This window comes from Procambarus clarkii, chromosome 11, assembly GCF_040958095.1.
Source record: "Procambarus clarkii isolate CNS0578487 chromosome 11, FALCON_Pclarkii_2.0, whole genome shotgun sequence".
Lineage (NCBI taxonomy): Eukaryota > Metazoa > Arthropoda > Malacostraca > Decapoda > Cambaridae > Procambarus > Procambarus clarkii.
Window position 1 is genome coordinate 28,375,417 of NC_091160.1, and position 13,423 is coordinate 28,388,839.

Sequence of the window (13,423 nt, forward strand, 5' to 3'; positions counted from 1 at the left end):
AGGCCCCAGTGTCTGTGTGTGTGTGTGTGTGTGTGTGTGTGTGTGTGTGTGTGTGTGTTAGTGTGTGTGTGTGTGTGTGTGTGTGTGTGTGTGTGTGTGTGTGTGTGTGTGTGTGTGTTTTTGTGTGTGCGTGTGTGTGTGTGCCTACTCACCTAGGTGTGCTTGCGGGGGTTGAGCTCTGGGTCTATAGGCCCGCCTCTCAACTGTCAATCAATGAACTGATTTTTTTTCAGACACACACACACACACACACACACACACACACACACACACACACACACACATACACACACACACACACACACACACACACACACACACACACACATACACACACACACACACACACACACACACACACACACACACACATACACACACACACACACACACACGCCAGGAAGCAGCCCATAGCAGCTGTCAAACTCCCAGGTACCTATTTACTGCTAGATGAATAGGTGCATAAGGGTGAAAGAAACTGCATATGTGTTTCCACCATCGCCAGGGATCGCTCCCCGGGCCCTAGGATTACGAATCCCAAGCGCTGTCCATTCATCCGTCAGGCCCCACTGTGAAAGAGTGTTGGTGTGTGCCAGAGAGAGCCCGTGGGAGTATAATTGTGAGAGGTGAGTGTGAAACAATTGTCTGATGGATGTTCGTGTTCATCACACAGTAAGGGGAGGTAACTATCAGGGATAGTCTGATCCCTGATAGTCTATATAGCACTTGGAAGGGGTCAGGATATGGTTTTGGGATGGGACAAGGGTAAGGAATGGTGCCCAGATAAGCAGAAAGAATATATATGGAAGTATGGTACTATGGTGTGTGTCTCGCTTTCTGCAGGTGAAAGCGAAAATCGGATATTGAAACAGTAATTTTTCAGTTGGGAAATTGAGGTCATTGAATGGGTAAGTTGTAACAAAACTGTTAAATGTTATTGACTTCGTAAGCTGAGGAAGTATTCAGCAAATATTAATTAAGACTGTGAAAGATAATAGGAAATTTTCAGACTTGTGGAAAGATAATAGGAAATTTTCAGACTTGTGGAAAGATAATAGGAAATTTTCAGACTTGTGGAAAGATAATAGGAAATTTTCAGACTTGTGGAAAGATAATAGGAAATTTTCAGACTTGTGGAAAGATAATAGGAAATTTTCAGACTTGTGGAAAGATAATAATTGGTGTGTGTTTGCCTGTTTATGTACGTTGAAGGTGTATAAAGGAATTATGTAAATATTATTTAATCCAGTTCTACAGTTAAAAAGTTAATCAGGAAGAATTAAATTTCATAATACAGAGACCATGTGAAAATCGTTTTCACATGATTTTCTTGTAGAATACAGTAGACGCTTCAGATATAATAGTCCTGCGTGAAAATAGATTCAACAGTTGGATAGTTTGCTTTCATTATTTAAGAATGAATATAATTCAAAGTACTTTGTGACTTTCAAGTAACTTAAAAATCTTATGCGCCAATCTCCCATTTTGATATACGGTAAAACAAGAAAACGAGGGTAGATGGATAGATCTATCCATATATCCATCCATCTTTTAATCCATCTATCCACATATCTTCTAATCCATCCATCCACATATATTTCCATCCATCTATCCATCCATCAATTTATTCATGCCTTTACATATACATTTAGTTTTCAATCCATCTATTCACGCAGCTGTACACCCATCCGTCTATCCATTATTCCACCTATCCATCCATCCATCCCTTCTCTATTCTCCTCCTTTCCTTCCCTCTCTCTCCACGCCAATAGCCCTCCCCTCTCACCCCTAGAGTTCACTCCACACATCCTTTCTTCCAACTCTCTCCTACAGCAATCCATCTGCCTCTCCACTTCTTAACCGTTCTCCTTATTCTCCCTCTATCCTCGTTCTATTCCACCTCCCTGCATCCCTGATGCACCGCGTCCCAACCCCCTATCTATCCCCTTAACCCCTCCTCACCAATCGCTCGCGAAATTTGAAAGATTTCATCAGATTTCATTTACTCTGGAAACACAAACCGTAACTGTCTCTATTTACCGCTTGTTACAACTTGTAATGAAGTTGTTACATCTTGGCTTAACGTGTTTATGACGTATTAGAACGTTGTTACAACTTGTTATATTGGTTGTTATAACTGGTTAGGAGTTGTTAAAACTTGGTCGAACGTTGTACCAACGTTGTAGTTTCGGTGTGTGTTTGGCAGGGATCAACCCATTTCACATTCTCTCTCTCTCTCTCTCTCTCTCTCTCTCTCTCTCTCTCTCTCTCTCTCTCTCTCTCTCTCTCTCTCTCTCTCTCTCTCTCTCTCTCTCTCTCTCTCTCTCTCTCTCTCTCTCTCTCTCTCTCTCTCTCTCTCTCTCTCTCTCTCTCTCTCTCTCTCTCTCTCTCTCTCTCTCTCTCTCTCTCTCTCTCTCTCTCTCTCTCTCTCTCTCTCTCTCTCTCTCTCTCTCTCTCTCTCTCTCTCTCTCTCTCTCCTCTCTCTCTCTCTCTCTCTCTCTCTCTCTCTCTCTCTCTCTCTCTCTCTCTCTCTCTCTCTCTCTCTCTCTCTCTCTCTCTCTCTCTCTCTCTCTCTCTCTCTCTCTCTTCTCTCTCTCTCTCTCTCTCTCTCTCTCTCTCTCTCTCTCTCTCTCTCTCTCTCTCTCTCTCTCTCTCTCTCTCTCTCTCTCTCTCTCTCTCTCTCTCTCTCTCTCTCTCTCTCTCTCTCTCTCTCTCTCTCTCTCTCGTAAAGTGTAATATTTTCCCATATCCATTGCTCAAGACATTGTTCCAGGAGACGGACTGTCACGGAACAATGTGTTTTGTATTGTTAAACAGGTAATACTTGACCTTACTCCACATCTTACCGCTAACCATCTTCTCCGACGCTTGCAGTTATAGCCTAATACTTCACTTCTCTTTCCATAGCACAAGCAATGCATTACTTACAAACGTAAGTCATCTTTAATCATCATCCATTTATATGTATCACCAAATACATTACTGATGGACACACATACACTATTGCCTCTCCACAACAGTATGAGTAAAACTTGGTTTAAACAATAGTTTCAGCACACTGTAGAAGCAAAACATCTGAATCAGCTACCCACAGGACGCCTCGTACTGTGGTAGCTAATTCCGAGATGGTATCCAACCATCTCGGTGCTTTGGAACGTGAAGATATTGTTCGAGATGGACATAGATATATGTCTCCCATTTTATTGAATAATTCAAATTATTAGTCCAGAACGGGGGTCACATTACTTTTCTAACCAGCCCAGATATCTCCTTCATCGTTAATTATAAGACCAAGGATTATAGCTGGTTCCATTTGTGTGAGGGACATACAAAGTGTTAACTGGTAATGTCAGTTAACTTCGGAGACTATAATTCCTGGTGTATTCCAACTCCCTGTGACCTGTCACTCTGTACCAGCTCCACTGGGTGTGATTGATGAAACTTTCATTGTTTTGTGACTACTTGTCATGCCCTTCCTCGTCAGCGACAAAACGTTGTCTATTATTTGTACTGCCCTGAACATTTAAAAAAAAAATCGAACTTTCTGTCGTTCAACTGGTTTCAGATCTCCAGGTTCAACAATTTATCAGACGGCTCTGAATTTATCAACAACTTCAGCTGACCCCAATTTTTCATCCTTTGCATCTGGCACTGTCAACCCTGGAAACACAAACCGAAACTGTCTCTATTTTCCGCTTGTTACAACTTGTAATAAAGTTGTTACATCTTGGCTTAACGTGTTTAGGACGTATTAGAACGTTGTTACAACTTGCTATATTGGTTGTTATAACTGGTTAGGAGGTGTTAAAACTTGTTCGAACGTTGTACCAACGTCGTAGTTTCGGTGTGTGTTTGGCGGGAAGGCTACACTACCTGCCCGGCTACATAGGTAACGTTTTATCCGATAATTAATTTATCGGATATAACTAATTTTGTTTTGACTTTACGTGGTTAATTCTCGGGAGTTCGTGCTGTGAAGCCCGTAACACCTGGTGTTTTAAACACTTGTAATCGCCACATTCCTCCAGTAACAATGTTTAGTAAACCTCTCTCGCTCTCTCAGTAAACTTCCCAGCTACTAGTGTACCCCACCGTTCATTAGGTGCATCCACGTAGCTCTGTCAGATTCTCGAAATAAATTAATTTTGTTTTTTTCTGGCGTTTAAAACTGATAGGACACTCTATACTCATCCTCACACACCCTAGGCTGTCTATGGTCATCCTATAGACACTGATCTACCAACTTATATCTTAGAATCCTCTAATTTTTCTCTTCGTATCCTGTATCTCAAAGGACTTATCTCTCGTCTCGTGTTCTAACCTCAAAGCCTCCAATCTAATTCATCTTGATGCTCTGAGTGCTGCCCTTCTATCTCACCATCCTCTTTAAAGGCATACAATGTCGGCACTTTTTCTATTATGTTTTAACCACAATCTTACCCACTCCAACCTCGAGTCCCACTGTTTGAGGCTCCTTACCGAGCCCTGAACCAGGCCCCGTCTTTATCGAGCGGCTCTCCATTGCTCACTGACATATATATGTCCCCGAACCCCCTCACCAGTCACTACACCCACCAGTTGTGGCAGTCACCTCTGCTTTCCTCAACACCCTCACCTGTCACTCCACCCACCAGACGCGGCAGCCACCTCTGCTCTCCTCAACACCCTCACCTGTCACTCCACCCACCAGACGCGGCAGCCACCTCTGCTCTCCTCAACACCCTCACCTGTCACTCCACCCACCAGACGCGGCAGCCACCTCTGCTCTCCTCAACACCCTCACCTGTCACTCCACCCACCAGACGCGGCAGCCACCTCTGCTCTCCTCAACACCCTCACCTGTCACTCCACCCACCAGACGCGGCAGCCACCTCTGCTCTCCTCAACACCCTCACCTGTCACTCCACCCACCAGACGCGGCAGCCACCTCTGCTCTCCTCAACACCCTCACCTGTCACTCCACCCACCAGACGCGGCAGCCACCTCTGCTCTCCTCAACACCCTCACCTGTCACTCCACCCACCAGACGCGGCAGCCACCTCTGCTCTCCTCAACACCCTCACCTGTCACTACACCAACTAGAAATAGTAGTCACCTACGCTCAAGTCGTCCTCCATCCTACCTAAGGCCAAAAATTTTAATGGAAAATGGCAGCAACTCTTGAAATTTTACATTCTGTCCCGCTTTCTGTTTTGGGTCCTCTGGTAGGTTAGGATAGGGGTCTTTAGTACGACCATTTCTTGACATTGGGAAACCATGGGAGGACGGCCTCAACACAGCCACTACTGTACGATATTTGGGACGAATCCTGCGCCAAACAGTAAATAAATCGGGTTAACTTTTGCCACATTTTGAGTCCTGCGGACACTGGGACCCCCAAAGTGTTCTGCAGTTTGGCAACATCTCCAATAGGATACATATTTGTCACCTTTTTTTGTGTTAATAGAAATATCAGAAATTGTCCATTGTGCCACATTCTCTGGGAACATGTTTGTGGTTCTAACTCTTCACTCAGGAGCTTATAACCAAGTGACTTGTTTGCTACTAATTCAGATACCTGACAGACCAAACAAATTTAAGAGGTGGTCGGTCCACAAGCGTTTACCTAGTTGTATGTGCTGGTGCTCCCTTCACCAGACCTGTCTACCATCACCTCTGGCTCAGTCCTCTAAGAAAGCGTACCGGCCAGCTCACTTTTGGATCGCTAGGCAGCTTGGCACCCCTTGCTGCATGTATTTCAACAGGTAAGTGCGGCTCCACACACACACAGAGTAGACAACAAAGACTGTATTTCAGGAATCGTTCACCCGAGGCCTCCATTTCCCCCTATACAAATACGACTCCTTAAAATCACCACTTAGCAACCCCAATTTCCCGGGATAAACGTGGCATACACTTACACCAGTGACCACAGACTCTGTGTCTCTGTTGACGTTGTCACCCGGACGGTCCCCGTCGATGCCACAGCTCCGGCCGTTGTTTATGAAGTGACTTAGTCATAAGACTTTTCTTTAGATGTGATTAATTCCCTAACTTCATAATCTGGCAACAATGGAAATAGAAGGAAATTGTTACGAATCTTAAATATTGGTAGATTCCTGTCACACAAAATTGCTGGTCTGAGCCATTAAAAACCTTGACTGAAATAAAATAAAAATATATTATTTATATATTCTGACACATTTTTATAAATTAGAATTCTCATATACTACGTGAACAATCATATTTTAAGCATCGCAGGTAAAGGTAGCGTTTGAGGGTCGAGGTGGTCCTTACCATCTGATGCAGGACGGGGAGGGATGGAGGACGTGGAGGGCTGGAGGACTTGGAGGGCTGGAGGATGTGGAGGGCTGGGGGACGTGGGGGGCTGGAGGACGGGGAGGGCTGGAGGACGGGGATGGCTAGGGGACGTGGAGGGCTGGAGGACGGGGAGGGCTGGGGGACGTGGAGGGCTGGAGGACGTGGAGGGCTGGAGGACGTGGATGGCTGGAGGACGTGGAGGGCTGGAGGACGTGGATAGCTGGAGGACTGTGGAACGTGGATGGCTGGAGGATGTGGAGGGCTGGAGGACGTGGAGGGCTGGAGGACTGTGGAACGTGGATGGCTGGAGGACGTGGATGGCTGGAGGACGTGGAGGGCTGGAGGACGTGGAGGGCTGGAGGACGTGGAGGGCTGGAGGACGTGGATGGCTGGAGGACTGTGGAACGTGGATGGCTGGAGGACGTGGAGGGCTGGAGGACGTGGATGGCTGGAGGACGTGGAGGGCTGGAGGACGTGGATTACTGGAGGACGGGGAGGGCTGGAGGACGTGGATGGCTGGAGGACGTGGAGGACTGTGGAACGTTTAGGGCTGGGGGACGTGGAAGGCTGGAGGACGTTTAGGGCTGGAGGACATGGAGGGCAGGAGGACGTGAAGGGCTGGAGGACGTGGAGGGCTGGGGGACGTGGTGTAGAGAGGTCAGGTTGGGACAAGTGATGGACCCATCACCACCTTCATCATGCTGGCGGACACAAGTCCAGCAACACCACCTAATATTTCAACACAAGACGAGAAGCACTGCACCAGAAATTAGAGCCACCGACACTTATGTCATTTTGCAAGAACAGTTAAGTCCCGTCTTTATCTAATATTTCCTGTAAAACACTAAACTATCCCGAATCAACACTTAGCAATGTTCAGCCGTAGCGGCGTTTTCTGCCAAGATGTCTCCCTTATTCTTCACCGATGTCCTGATGTCTCACTTATACACAAGGTACTTCACAAACCTTACTAAGCAAAGAATTATATCAAATACTGCATACATTATAAAATAAAATTATTCCACGTCGACAAACTAGTTACAACACGCTTCCAATTTGTCAATATCACCATATCAAGTCACTTGAACTCTCTATGAGTGAATACTTAAATCACTTTTATAATTTTACAGCAAGAAGTTTTTAGATTCTTAATTCAAGTTTCCACCATACAAATCACAACAGTATACTGAACCAACCTGTCCTCGACCAGCCCGTACTCCAAACAAAGACCAAAAGACTCAAAAGACCCTTACGAGGCAGCTCCCATATATGCATAATAAGCTAATATATTACAATATTAATTTATGTTTGAGAAAATTCCCGTTTTGAATGAAGAGCATATAAAAATTTATGAATGTGTCTGTGGGGTCGACCGCTGGATATAATGGACTTGAGTCGAGACAACCCGTCCTCGACTCAAGTCCATTACATCCAGCGGTCGACTCCACAGAAGCATTCATAAATTTTTACATACTGTTCATTCAAATCGGGAATTTTCTCAAATATAAATTAATATTATAATATATTAGCATATTGTGCATATATTGGAATAGGTTAGGTTAGGTTAGGTGTTTAAGTTCTGTTGGCGATTATTTGTATTTGTAGTACGTGGGTGAAGCATTTATAGCGTTGTGATTCGAACAAAATACGTCAGTGAAACACTTGTTCCGGATATGTTCGAACGTCAGCAGTTGTGAGTCGTGTGTAAACCGCTTTTCATTCATAAACAAGGGGTTTGGCGGACGCATGGAATGGACTTTGGCCTTTGTTTACAAGGACGGGCAGTACACATCGTCAGTAAGCGCTTGGCTGTGGTGAGTGTGATGGAAAAACGAAACTTCACCGCAAGCGACAGATAATAGTAACAAGTGTTCAGTTAAAGGGATTTACTGGATGTTGTAATGCCAATGCCTGACTGGGTACAGTACAGCTATAATGTTTTCAAGGGTGCAGCGACCTTAATTATTCTATTCTTGTCAGGCAATGTCCAAAAAATTGTACTGAAGTATTTGATTATGTTTAGTGTGAGAAACCAAGGCAAAAAACGCCGCTACGGCTGAACATTGCTAAGTGTTGACTCGGGATAGTTTAGTGTTTTACAGGAAATATTAGATAAAGACGAGACTTAACTGTTGTTGCAAAATGACATAAGTGTCGGTGGCTCTAATTTCTGGTGCAGTGCTTCTCGTCTTGTGTTGAAATATTAGGTGGTTTTGCTGGACTTGTGTCCGCCAGCATGATGAAGGTGGTGATGGGTCCATCACTTGTCCCAACCTGACCTCTCTACACCACGTCCCCCAGCCCTCCACGTCCTCCAGCCCTCCACGTCCTCTAGCCCTCCACGTCCTCCAGCCCTCCACGTCCTCTAGCCCTCCACGTCCTCCAGCAGAAGGTAAGGACCACCTCGACGCTCAGGTGTCACCTTTACCTGCGAGGTTATATATCTGGATTAAAAATAGTTATTCATGTGTATAGTATATGAGAATTTTAATGTATAAACTTGTGTCAAAAGGAATATAGTTAGTTTTCATGCCATTTCAGGTAAGGTTTCATAGCTCATCGTGTGACAGGAATCCACCAATATTTAAGGTATGTAACAAGCTTTACTTATGTTTCCATTGTTGCCATATTATGATGTCTGGTAATTAATCACATCTTTCTGTGGTCGGATTCTGTGGTCACTGGTGCAGGTGCAAGCCAGGTTTATCCCGGGAAATTGGGGTCGCTAAGCGGTGAGTTTTAGGAGTCGTATTTGTATAGGAGAAAAGGGGGGCCTCGGGTGAACCATTCCTGATATACAGTCCTTTTTGTGTACTGGGTGTATAGGGGTGCACCAGCGGCCAGAAATACGTCCCGAAATAGGTGTCAATCTGCCCCGCGAATCAGTGATCTGGCCGGTCAGTTCTCGTGGAGGACTGAGCCGGAGGTGACTGTAGACTGGTCTCGTGAAGGGAGTGCAGCACAACAAATAAGGCAAACTTTTATTGAACGACCACCTGTTAAATTAAAATGGTTTGGTTGGTTACGGGTATCTTTAAATTATTCACAAAAAAATGACTTTGTTATCAGCTTCTAAGTGTTGAGTAAGCAGCTGTAAAGGTGTTCCAATAGACACATAATGCGGCACAATGGACAAATTCTGATAATTCTATAACACAAAAAGGGTGGCAAATATGTACGCCGATGGATATGGAGCAAACCGGAAAGCATTTTATAAGTTAGTTTCTGCAGGGGTCGAAATGTGTCAAGAATCCAATTTCGTTATGCTCTTTGAGGAAGGAATCGTCCTAAATATTGTATAGTAGTGGCGGCAGTGGTGGTGTTGGGGAGAGTAGAGGTGGCTGCCGCGTCTGGTGGGTGTAGTGACAGGTGAGGGTGTTGGGGAGAGTAGAGGTGGCTGCCGCGTCTGGTGGGTGTAGTGACAGGTGAGGGTGTTGGGGAGAGTAGAGGTGACGGCCGCGTCTGGTGGGTGTAGTGACAGGTGAGGGTGTTGGGGAGAGTAGAGGTGACGGCCGCGTCTGGTGGGTGTAGTGACAGGTGAGGGTGTTGGGGAGGGTAGAGGTGGCTGCCGCGTCTGGTGGGTGTAGTGACAGGTGAGGGTGTTGGGGAGAGTAGAGGTGACGGCCGCGTCTGGTGGGTGTAGCGACAGGTGAGGGTGTTGGGGAGGGTAGAGGTGACGGCCGCGTCTGGTGGGTGTAGTGACAGGTGAGGGTGTTGGGGAGAGCAGAGGTGACGGCCGCGTCTGGTGGGTGTAGTGACAGGTGAGGGTGTTGGTGAGAGCAGAGGTGACTGCCGCGTCTGGTGGGTGTAGTGACAGGTGAGGGTGTTGGTGAGAGCAGAGGTGACTGCCGCGTCTGGTGGGTGGGATTAGAGTTAAACATGATAGACGGTGGGGCGAAATATTCAGCCGGAAGTTGGAAGAGCAGCACTCTGATTAGAAGGCTAAATAAAATTGGAGATTGTGAGGTTAGTACACGAGATGGGAGATAAATCCTTCCAGATAAGAACAACAACAAAAAATCTGAGGATTCAAAAATATGAGATTAAAAATCAGTATCTAAAGGATGACCAAAGACAGCCTAGGGCGTGTGAGGATGAGTGTAGAGTCCTATCAGTTTTCAACGCCAGAAAAAGTAACATTTATTTCGTTTCGAGAATCTCACAGAGCTACGTTGATGACAAGTGAACGGTGGGCTACACTAGTGGCTGAAAAGTTTACTGAGAAAGCGAGAGAGGTTTACTAAACATTGTCACTGGAGGAATGTGGGGATTACAAGTGTTTAAAACACCGGGTGTTACGGGCTCCCCAACACGAGCTCTCGAGAATTAACCGCGTAAATTCAAGATAAAATTAAGAGTATCGGATATCACGTTACCTATGTAGCCGGGCAGGTAGTGGAGTCTCGACAGTGCCAGTCAGAAAGGATGAAGAATTGGGGTCAGATGAAGTTCTGGATAAATTCAGAGCCGTCTGATAAATCATTTAACCTGGAGATCTGGTCCCGGATGAAGGGTAGGAATTTCCAAATACTGTTTGAAATGTTTTAAGAGCCATACAAATATTAAGAGACAACCTGTTGATGAAGGATGGCAAGACAAGGAGTCAGAGGACACGCAAGTTTCACCAATCTTACGAAATAGAGCTGGTACATAGTGAATGTGGTACACCTGGGTTGTACCACATTCTTCTGTGCTTATACACGCATATATATGTCTTCTCTCATGTGAGGACATGCATTTGTCCTCACATACATTTGTATGAAGACATATGCATATCCTCACACAAATGTAACTACCCATGAAACTTGTTTGAATAATTGATGGAGGAGGTATTTGGGCCGGTTCAGATAACAATGGTATCCGTATTGAACGAATAAATTCCCCAAGACCCATATAAATATTTCCAACGGGAAGATTTCTAATAAATGTACAATGGGTGACATGATTCAATGTTCTTATTGACTAATATCGTCCAGTTCTGAAGCACCAAGTATTTGTTAAAATAACAACAACATTTGTATTCGTTTTATGTGTCAATCTATAAAGGCATCTAATCGCTCATCTAATCACAATAAGTGCTGCCCACGTGTATGTAGACGTTGAAGGTCCGTAGTGTTGTTGCAACAATATTATTAACACAGGTCACTGCAGACTCAGGTGGGTGTCTGGCCATCCATCCTTGTCTTGTCTCGCAAGTTAGCTCGGGATACCCGCCTGTATTGAGTACCAGTCTATAACTCTACAGTCCATCACCGGTTATAGAAGTATGTTTTCCCATGGAATATAAGCCCCTTCAGCTAAAAAAAAATTATCCAAAAGGTCTACCACGAGAGTATAGCAGCACTATCTCATCCTAACCTGTCTTGGAGCTGATGTACAACAGTTGTTATCGCTCTTAATATGTCAAGATCTCACACCTTAATCCATAGTCACAATTCCTCTGCCAAATTGTAGAGTAGTAACGTATTTGTTCTTGTAATTATAGAAAAAGATCAGTTTCATCCAACATCTCAAACCATCACACCCTCACATAACCTTGCACATTGCTCTAATCTTTCTCAACACCGTATTTATTGGAGTTTTTATCAGTGCTTCACTATATTTACTCTTGGGTAAGTGTTGTTTTATCGGTACATTCTCAAACCTCTAACACTTCTCTACCTCTTTTCACATAGTATATAGGAAAGTGTATTTACATCATCTAGTCTCCACACAACAGTTAATCTGTATTCCATATGTGGTAGATTTAACAGGTTATGTCTTAGGTAAGAATATAATTTTTACCCAAACTTTTACCTCTATTTCCCAAAAAACCTTCCTTATCCCGTCACTTAATATTTTTGTTAAAACAATTGTGCATGTTCATTAACATAAATGAGCCACATTTACGTTAGTGAACATGCTGAATATGTCTGAATGAAATATGTCTGTTTCGTAGTCCATGTCTGTCTGACCTTCGTACTTAAGTAGGATATCTTGCTTATATAATGTGTTGAAATTAATGCTGTAAAACCTGTTTATTTCTTACTGTTTTGAAGATGTAATATTTGTCCTGGAAGTACAATAGTCGTCACTTTAATCATCTGTAATTTGTGTGTTGATACATATAAGGGATGGTAATTAAAGATCCAAACTTCAGTTTGGAAGTAATGTGTTGCTTGTATTAGAGTAAGTAAGGTGAAGTATTAGTCTGTAACTACAAGTGGGGGATAAGATGATTAGCGGTAAGATGTGGAGTAAGGCCAGTACTCATAAAGTTTCAAAACGGTATGAAAAACGTTAATGAAAAGTTTCCTCCTCTAGGCTTCCCGAGTAAGTCGGACGACTCAAACAGAAAACGGAACAGTACGTCACTTTTGTGAGTCGATTTCATTTCAAATTACGTCCAAATTTGGCCATAGCGCGCATACGAGCCAAAAGTGACATTATTTTTAAGAGGACGGGTTGAAGTATTACCTGTTTAACAATACAAGACATATTGTTCCGCGAGACTCCATCTCCTAGAACAATACCTTGAGGAATAGATATGGGGTAAATGTTACACTTTAAACAATACCAAAGAAAGCGGTAGAGAGAGAGAGATGTGAAACGGGCAAGTGTTTAAACTGTTTCAAATCTGGATAGTTAGTGGTTAGGAGGGGGAAAGGGGTGTGGTACACGGTTAAGCTGGAAGGGGGTTAGGGGAAAGGGGTCGGCGGGATGAGGGAAGATGGTACATGCGAGGGTGGAGCGGGGTGGAGGGTGGAGCGGGGTGGAGGGTGAAGGGGAGTGGAGGGTGGGAAAGGTGGATGGACAGCTGCTGGAGACAGTTGTAGGGAGGATGTGTGGAGGGAACTCCAGGTAGAAGTTGATGGGCAAGGGTGGGGAGGACGAGGGAAGGGGAGATGGGAGAGGATGGGAAGGGTGAAGAGGATGAAGGGATGGGCTGGGCACCCGGCGACCTTAGTATACCCCTTGGAGGTGTGGCCTCCCTTCTACCCCCTCTCCTCGTCATGCCCAATCCTTCCCGTCGATCACTCCACCCATCTTCCCTTTCCTTCTTCCCTTAGACCACCCCACCCATTTCCCCTCTCTTCCATACCGTCGAAGACCCCACCATTCCCCCCCCTCCCTCCCCCTTCCC

At 44.8% G+C, this 13,423-nt stretch overlaps 1 protein-coding gene across 1 annotated transcript in view; it reads right to left on the bottom strand.

The window, feature by feature from the left end:
* The window catches only part of LOC123751042 (nephrin), a 744,040-nt gene that overhangs the window by 635,886 nt on the left and 94,731 nt on the right, over positions 1–13,423 (bottom strand). The window lies entirely within an intron of this gene.